This window comes from Varroa jacobsoni, unplaced genomic scaffold, assembly GCF_002532875.2.
Source record: "Varroa jacobsoni isolate VJ856 unplaced genomic scaffold, vjacob_1.0 scaffold_707, whole genome shotgun sequence".
Classification (NCBI taxonomy): domain Eukaryota; kingdom Metazoa; phylum Arthropoda; class Arachnida; order Mesostigmata; family Varroidae; genus Varroa; species Varroa jacobsoni.
Window position 1 is genome coordinate 256,239 of NW_019213609.1, and position 9,273 is coordinate 265,511.

Genomic DNA, 9,273 nt, shown 5'->3' on the forward strand with positions numbered 1-9,273 from the left:
GTTCACCTTTGCGAAAACTTCTGTAACACAAGAGTATTTCATAGTGCTAGGCTTTATATTTATCTTTTTAAGGGCAGTGTGGGTACCTACTTCAACAAATGTCCTAGGGAGAGAAATCGGCCATAGCTCATAGAGTTTATGAATTATTGGTTTCCCGAGATTGTGTAACTGTAACTGCTACAGAAGCCAGTCACTCGATATATATATATATATATATACAGAGATTTGAAAATTCATACGCATCAGTAAAGTTGGAATAAAAGCTAGAAAACGAGCAGCAACATGGTTGGTTATCTAGATCAAACAGTTGCGACTAGTCACAGATAATTCATACGTGAAATTGCAGCTCGTATGTTTTGATTTTTGCATCCGTGTTTGTCATTACTTCAAACGAGCAGCCGAAATTTACCAGTTTCGAATCTAAATCACCGTTTCCCTAAAATTAGCAGGCAAACACGTTATTATTGAACCACCACAGAGATATATATAATAGTTACTCGCGCGAGCATATTCGCTGAAAGGCGCGGGTGATTTTATTTCAATCACTGGCCCTTCCCGAGTGAGGAAGAAAGTAAAGGTTATTTGCTTCCAAGCGCTGACTAGCTTGAATAATTGAAATCTTCCAATGCGTGGCTTTAAAAACACAAATAGTTGTCATGTAGTTAAAATTAAACATAATAAATCTTTTAAATACTTTTTCTATATTTCTAAATATTAGAAATGGTGATATCCGTAGAATGAAGTGTTACTTCTACTTCAATGCCTGCATCAGTCACCCCCAACGAGCCTTTAAATTACAGCGCAAAGCCAAAATTGTGTTTACAACTATTTTACAGTTCAGCTTTCCGGAATTATTCTCACTAGGTATTTTATTCAGAATACACACGGCCAGATGTATTGTGTACGTACGTGGTCTTCAAAAATGCACGTTCACATTATAGCTATATGGTGGTGGCCCTGAATTGCAGATACAGACGTTTTACAACTGGCAAGCAATTCTTGTATCATCGTCACACTTGTGGCTTTATAACGCCGCACACTACAAACGCGCGATTCCGCTGATGCCCGTCTGTTGTTGTTGTTAAGGAAAGTTGTTAATGGGTTGGTCGGCTGGGGGCTTGGTAGGTGAGTGAGTGGGTCGCTAATTGGTTGAATAAGTCAGTCCGGGGTCAGTTAGGTGCTTGTGCTCCCGTATGCGTCTCTCAGTGTCTTAATGTGGCCTGTGTCTCTCGTTCCACAACGTTCAAGGACGATCACGAGCATCTGTATCGGGGGAACGTGCGTGGAACCAGACGGCTGGGCCACGAAAGGCCAAGTCGTCTATAATACATGGTAGGTTAGCCAGCTTATGTCGAACGACATGCGAGCCAATGATATGCAAGTAGCAAGCATGCGTGGAGTTTAAGCGAATGTCTTGTGCAGGAACTGTGGCTGCCATTGCCATGACTGCCACCGCTGTTACCGTAGGTCTTTTATACAGATACAAGACAGAAAAGTGGCGACCCCTAGTCTGACCACTGTGCTTATGTTTGTAATAAAGCTGTAGATATAGTTCTGGGCGAGAAAGTCCTGTGTCCCACTGCTCCACCTGCGTCCCTCGCAATGCTACACACCACAACGTGTATCAGCTGCGGGGGCAGCCGGAAGCCAAAACAGAGAACAAGCCTGCATGCGACAATCTGTAGCAGACCATTGGCTACGAAATGGCGGGACTGGAAAGTAAGGGGGCGACAAGGCAAAAAAAAGTAGAATAAAGGAAAGTGTTGGCCGGTCACCGGTTTGGTTCCGATGAAATAACTAACCGCGTATGGCTGAGTACCCTTATGAAGCGAGACCAAACAACCGCGTGAAGGGACAGACATGCACTCGTTCGTCATAGCTACAAAGACGCGAAGGCGATTCCTACACACGAGAGGAATCGCCAGACATGTGCGTGCATGCATATACCATCTACATAGTCATACACGGCAGCTAACTTCCATACAGATCGTTGATAGTACCATCGTGCAAACGCACAGTTGAAAGACCCGCGCATCTTCACGGACTGGCGGATCTAAGTCGGTGTAGACAGGCCGATCATTACGATGGCTGCGGAACGTTGGCAACTAGAGGATTTGGTATGCTATGTAGACCTGCAGAAGCAACAAAGGGTAGCAGAAATGGGATCAGTTACGGCTATCATCTAAGTGAAAAGCGTGTCTGTACTATAGCTATTCTCTATTTAGGCAGAGTTTGGTGTTTGTATCAATCCTTGTATGCGTTTTCCAATCCAGGTGTTTATCAAAGCTAGCTTCTTGTAAAAATACTATGCCGGCACCAAATAGGCACAGGATTGAAAAAACTACACACACCGAGCGACTTTGTCGGAATCCCGTCAAATTTAGGTGTGCTCGAGGTCGCACACCATAAAGGACCTACTATTATGACATTGCGAATTAACTGACGCAATTAAAGCTGTGCTCCATGCGGCAGTGATAACAGTAGCAGCAGCAGCTTCTGCTGCTACTACAACATTTGTCACTGTTACATTTTCATCCCCGCGATGAACGCAGGCTGTGGATACACGCATTTGGACCATATAACGCACGTCCTGGAGATGTTGCTAGTAAGCGGATGGATTGGTGCGGATGGTGAATGTGCAGGACATCACGATAAGTGAATAAGAAAGCACAGAGATAATATATGCAGAGGAGCAACGAAGATTAAAGTTTGTTTTTCCTGCATAAAATGCCCCCGCGAAAAAAATTTTTTCGCTTGAAGTAGAATGGGGTAGTAGTTGTAATAGCAGCGGGTGATGGTGGAGATGTATGGAGACGCTATGCAAGCCTTTCAAACCGGCCTGTTCTGTCTCTTTTCCTTTGCTTTCGGCCAAGCCTTCAGTCTTATGTTTAATTAGAATTTTGCACAGAAGAAAGTAGCAGCTAAAAATGTATCGAGATGTATTCACTACGTAGCCTCCTCCGTCGATGAAATCTAGTTGCCGAGTGGCCCCATTCGCAGCGCAGCAAGCGTCACCCCACGAATTTTCTAGACAGCATCTTCTACCGAGACGGAATTCACGAAACGGAGGCGGGGCATTCTAGTGTCTATGCACTCGTCACAACAGTTCCCATATTCCCCTTTCAAATAGGAGTCGATGATGGCGGCGAAGGTGCTGCTACTGACAATGCTGCTCGTGGAGAGCTTGAGTACGTGCGGTGAGGCCCTTGAGACCGTACTGCTTCAGTAAAATATTCAATCACAAGACTTACAACGCCTTTCGAGGCAAGTACACAACCGGGCAGCGTATGTAGTTGCAATTTCCAGCAGTAGCAGCAATGACTGTATGCACATGATGGTACGACTAACAGTGAGGAAATGACACCTGGCGGAGTCTGGTGATGCCGCTGCTGCTTCTATGATGAGATGTTGGATGGTGGTTTGTTTAGTGCGGCATCTCGATCCCGTCACCGACGATTGGTTTCATTGACTGATTTCGATGATTTATGCTACGTTTATTGAATTCCATTTACTTGAAAAGGGAACGGAAGAAGGTCGGAGATCACAGAGAAAAGGGGGCTGGGCGAAAGCGAAAGAGGGTCACGAACTCTAACAAGTGGAATTGTGTTGCTTTTAGAGGCGTTGGTTGGGATAGAGCGGTACATGAAAAGATGAGAGGAAGATTGGGTAGTCATTCTCTGCAGATACGATGCGATAGAGTTGGGCAGGTAGCCACGTATGAAGCCTAAGCTACTGCTGTGTAGTGAAAAGTGGTCGTGCGCTTCCTCTGCTGTAATGCCCATAATGCATATTCATATTTTTCTTGCTAGCATCGTTCAAGTGCACCCACATAGCGTTGCCCTATGAGACGTTTAAAAATTACGTCCTTCCGGTTTGCCTGTTTAGCCTTGTGTTGGCTGAAAGAGTCTGCCTGCTATTGCTAGTAGAACACAACCTCTCTGACCGTCGCTCCTAAAGATATCATCTTACATCATGGTTATGTACCAGTCCACATCAGCGCATGTCAGGGCGCACCAATGTACTGCGTTTCAAGGACGCTGATGCCGATGCATCGAATGACCTTTTTGTCTTTTAGACGGTCAACCAGGCCGCTAAGCCGCAATTGCCGTCACCATCAGCGCCCAACTGACAAGCGAAAGCATGACGACAGCAGTCGATCCCAGTCGTCGTATCTGCGACTTCCGGTTTCCAAGCACCGGCAAACAGAGCAAAGGAAGCAGATAGTAGACATAGAATAATAACGTTCAACAGCAGCATTAGTGGGCAGCAAGCGGAATGACGGCTGCCAGGGTTGCGTCGGGACATGCAAATGGCGGATTCTTAACCACACTAGCAACAGCGATGGGTGAACCGTAGGTGGGAGCAACAGCGGTAGCCGTTGCAGCCCGAAAAGGCGGGGGCAAGCCGAAAACAGCGGCTTCAGCGGGTCTCACCACGACAAGAGCATAAAACTGGGCACGCAAAATCAGCAGAGCGCGTTCGTAGTCTCCTAATATATCGATGCGAGAACGAGAAACTCGTTGAAAAACTTGCTTCTTTTTAATGGAAACTATGCTCTCTCCAGAGACCTAAGTTAACCTGTGCGACTAGCGCCCGCAAAACTGGTATTCATCCAATAATAGGATTTTAAGAAAGTAATCAGAAACACAGAAATGAGGAGCAATGAGTTTGAGTGAAACTGTAGGAACTATAGGTAGGAAGAAGAGAAGCAGTTGAAAACGCAACCCGATGAGCGAACCAGCGTACTCCCTAGCGTACCCGACGAAATCGAAACGGACGTTTAACTAAAAAAGTTCCCATTCAAGAGAAGCTCTCTTAATCAGTCACTGAGTCATCCGAACTTGCCAACTGCGTTGAGCTGTGCTGGACCAAGTAACGCTGAGTTAAACCCGGTGGGTTTGGGCTGCGGAATTTCCTTTCGTACCATGCGTGGACCTACCGTCCACCCCCACTGCTCACCAACAAGCACTAGCAGCCACTTCGCTTCGAGGGAAGGCGGGTCACGATGGTTCAGCCTGATTGGATTTGAATAACAAAGTGTCAGCGCCACACACTCAGAGGCCGATTGGCAATCGAATTACACGTAGTATCTTAGACCGGCAGAGTGTAGCTTCGGCCTGTAGCTTTCATTGTAAAGTAATGTATGGGTCTCGGCTGGCATGCGTCCAAACATGTTGCGACTATAGGTAGCCTTGCGGCCCTAAACGAGATAAAGTAGCGTAGTAGCAATAGTACAGGGCACATTAACGAAGGTGGAAGGAAGGAAAGAGCGCTAAAACGAAGCGTCTCGCCTAAGAAGATAAGAGATCGGAGTGCCACGGAAAGATTTCGTTGTGAGGTCGCAACCAGTATGTTATCTAAATTTTGAGCTAGCGAATGATACAAAAAAAGGAAATTATGTGGACACGAAAGAAGAACGCCAAAATCGGTGGTGACCCTCATGAAGACCCTGAACGGCAGGCTATGGCGTTGTCCAGCCTGACAGTACTATTCCCGATCCTCTATTGGCCACTGCCTCAAGAGAATACAGTGGCATGGTTAATGAGAATAAATTTGAGAATTCAATTAGGTTTTTGTCTTCGTTAGCTGCTGCCTCGTTGGCCATTTGGGCGGGTAGTCAACTATCGACCAAACAAACGTTGACTTTGCGTTTTGGTTGTATTCGACTATCAGCTCCTGATGCAATCCTCTAAGTCGTTTACAAATTTAGTAGGAGCAAAAGAGTTGTCATTTTGACCATCTCATCTGAGGATTACTCTTAACGGGAGACATCCAGGAGCATTTCTAAGACGTTTCAAATAGCATCGGTATTCTACCGCCGCTCCCGAGTCAATAGAATTTTTATGCTAATAGATCCACTTGCTAAAATCATTGAAGGAGTGTGATGTTAACGGATGTTAAAAAAAGGGTCAATGTCTGACGACATTGAATGCCGTAGCGATCAATTAGAAGTTCAGCCCTGCTTGACTCTCCCAGGCTTGTTGGCTAATTAGTCATGGTAAGTTTTGCAGTCAGCTTTCTGTGACAGTGTTTTCTCGAATGTTTATTTCTGTGCGTGCGTGTGTTTAAGGCTGGACGGTCAGGACAGGGGACTCAAAAAGATTTGTCGATTCGCCATCCGCAATAGGGCGCCGAAAAGAGCAAGTGTACTTGACTATTCGTTTCGCCCTCGGCGACCTGCTAGAACTACTGCTAACGGCTAATACATTTGGCCACAACAACTACTCTATGCATCTCTTTAAAGTCCAGTTCATTACTTATGTTGTAATATGCGAGAACGTTTCGAGAAGCCTTGCGTCGTTTGGCCTTGCACCGATCCAGGCCGAAATGGATGGCATTTTACTGCAAAATTGGGCGACTGATTCGCGAATGGCAAACTATTTGTTTCGAGGGTACTGTCTGCCAAGACTATGAGAAAGCTTTACTGGAAAGAAACGCGAGAAGATGCCAACCAGCAACTGTAATTGAAAGGCCAATTCCGGTACTCACTAGCGTTTGCAGGATGATCTACAAACTACAGACGCAGATCGCTAATTTAGCCATAACGGTAATAGAACGGAAGATATAACAGAAGAACCATGGACACACTGACCCCGATGGATTATTTAGCTAACTAGCTGAGAAAGAGCTGAAGTCTACGTTCCATGAAGATCGGTCATTTCATGCTGTGCTGCCAATGCCTGCCACGGTGTCCTGGACATTGCTTATCCTGACATGACCCGCCACGGATCGCCGACAGAACACTTGACTGTCCGATTCAGCTATTCCATAATTAGGGCTGACTCGTTTCTCGGTCCCTGTATTCACTCTGTTCTTTTCGAAGGACGATAACCACTGGCAGAAGCAAAATAGCCATAGGGAACGGAAGACACTCGATAACCCGTTACAACCTATGCGCCTCCTACTCGTGAGGCATTGAAGGGCTTCAAGGCTTATCGAAGTGATTCTATGATGACGTTTCTCTCTGTACCATGGCCTGTCCTTTTCCACCTCTTTCCTGCCACAGGTCATATTTTACTTGTCACAACCATTCCTGCGGCGTTCTCTATATACCCGTTTGTTTATATAGAAGAATTGTGCGCGTGTGGTTTCCCAAGCTTTATCTTAATGAAGGTTAATTTAAGTAAATTTGATTTAATAAACTCTCCTATGCCGTTCAAGTATTTTTTTTTTCGTTTGTGCAGACAAAGGAAAAGCGCACTAGTCAAGCCCATGTGCAGGTGCTCGATCCGATGAATAGTAGGGAAGGCTGATAGAGTCGCAGAAGCTGGTGGATAGCCGGATTTGTAGAAAGGTGGGTGCATACATTGGGATTTCGTCCGGGAAAACAAACCTTTGATTGCAGTTCCGACATCGAAAGCGGCGGTGGCAAGTTCATTGAAGCAAAAGGGCAGACCTGCAAACCTGGCTCTCTGCTAATTGAAAATTCACAAACACCACACGGCTTTTTGAGCGGGGCAACAACATCTGCTCAACCTATGCATACGTAGCGCGATTGCTCGAATACGTTTGATCATGCGAGTCCATCAGCCTTGGCCGGCTATTGTATGCCGACGGCCAGCTTAGCCCTTACGTCCTTATCTAGTCCTACAGCGTGTCCTTGATATTGATGACCGGCTGCTTATACTACATATGCCCCCTGCACTTACAAATGTCAGACAGATGCCTGCACCTGCGGTGAGTGCATGCCCGTACCGTAAATTGAAAAGGCTTTATATAGTGACTACTTTCGACTAGACTTAACACAAAGGCTTTCCCAGCCACTCCGGTTTTGGCAGGAACAGACCAACCTAATGATAGAAGAGCTGGGCGTTCGACAGTCCATGTCGTTCCTAGCTATTCAACGTGTCCAGCCTTCAGCTGCTGCTGAACTAAAAGAGAAAGCTAAGGCAACAAAGCGCCAATATTTACTTTGTTTAATTGGCAATCCCATCTTATTGAACTACGCTCCTAAGCTCATCGTATCGTTATAAACGCGGCCGCCAACTGGATCGTTCGGTCGGCCTCCATTGTCGCTTGATTCTCAATGTTTTCGACGCTTGTACTCCCAGCAGAACTGCAAACGAACGAAATGAAACGGCGAACGGGGGAGCCCAAGGGTTTCTCCCTCTGTCTGTTCGTGCGTCTGTCGCACAGTTCAGAGCTGGCGCACTTGTCCTAGCAGGTGCGCTTACGAGCTAACTGGTTGCTGCTGCTGCTGCTGTTGCGGGACGAGAGCTGCGCAGAACTATGCTAGCAATACTGGAGAAGAGGGATCACCTCCATTGATGTAATGAGCTTCCTGATGAGCGTTGCCCGATCCTTAAGCGCTCCATTCCTCCTGTCTTTAGATGAATGGGGCAAGCGCCGCATCTAGTAGCAACACTGACAGTCAGTGCTTCGCTTGTTGTTGTGTACGTGGCTGCGCCTGCCCCCAAGTTCTAATAGCTCAGCCCTTTCCAGCCCAGTGCAAAACTTCCTTGTGCAAGAAAGTTTCGGGCTGAACTTATTGACGCCAACCTTGGGATCGTAAAGAGAGTTTTCTTGCTTGACCGATCGTTGACCGTGCTCCAGAGCTAGTTTTTATCTTTGCTGGTAGAGGCAGCCCTTGATGGAGCTTAAACATTTACCCCTGAGCCGCATGAGTGGATGTATATTTGAACAGTTTCATCTAGGCCAAAGAGTTCACACAATCTTGATCCCCGAAGTGGAAATTTTCAGGTTGGCAAAAAATGGTGAAGTCTGTGTGAAGGATATATATGCATGAAATACTAGTAACTATGATATGTATTTTAATTATGTTGTTTACATTTATGCCAGTACGTGTCACACTATTCAAGTTATCGGAATTCAATGCCACTTACGCAATTCTCTCTCCTTGATTAGAGTGTGAAAATCAGCCTTCATAAACAACAAGTTGAGACGGTTCTGTTTCTAACATATGCCTTACTTTCTCGCTTTAGTAGCTGACAGCGGTATGCTAAGGTCTCAGCATCAAGTAATGTGTAAGATTTTCTTATTAGGGACTCTGTCGCCTTGACGTTTCATGCGCAGAAAATTACGTTCCTAAAAATTAGCGTCCTCAGATTTTCTTCGGCTAATATTTCAGAAATTCAACCAAATATATATTCGACATATATGTATAGTATCTTACCTGATAATGAGCAGTACCTCGGGCAATACTATCACGCAAGTATTGGATCCGAGTTGTATCGTATGGTCATGTGATATAGCTGGCCATTAAAAGAAAGAGCCCAATGTAAAATGCTCAAATATACTCGACTCAGAGGAACG

At 45.8% G+C, this 9,273-nt stretch overlaps 1 protein-coding gene across 2 annotated transcripts in view; it reads left to right on the plus strand.

Annotated features, from left to right (window-relative positions):
* The window catches only part of LOC111262848 (uncharacterized), a 136,600-nt gene that overhangs the window by 108,558 nt on the left and 18,769 nt on the right, over positions 1-9,273 (plus strand). The gene's annotated exons all lie outside the window — the stretch shown is intronic.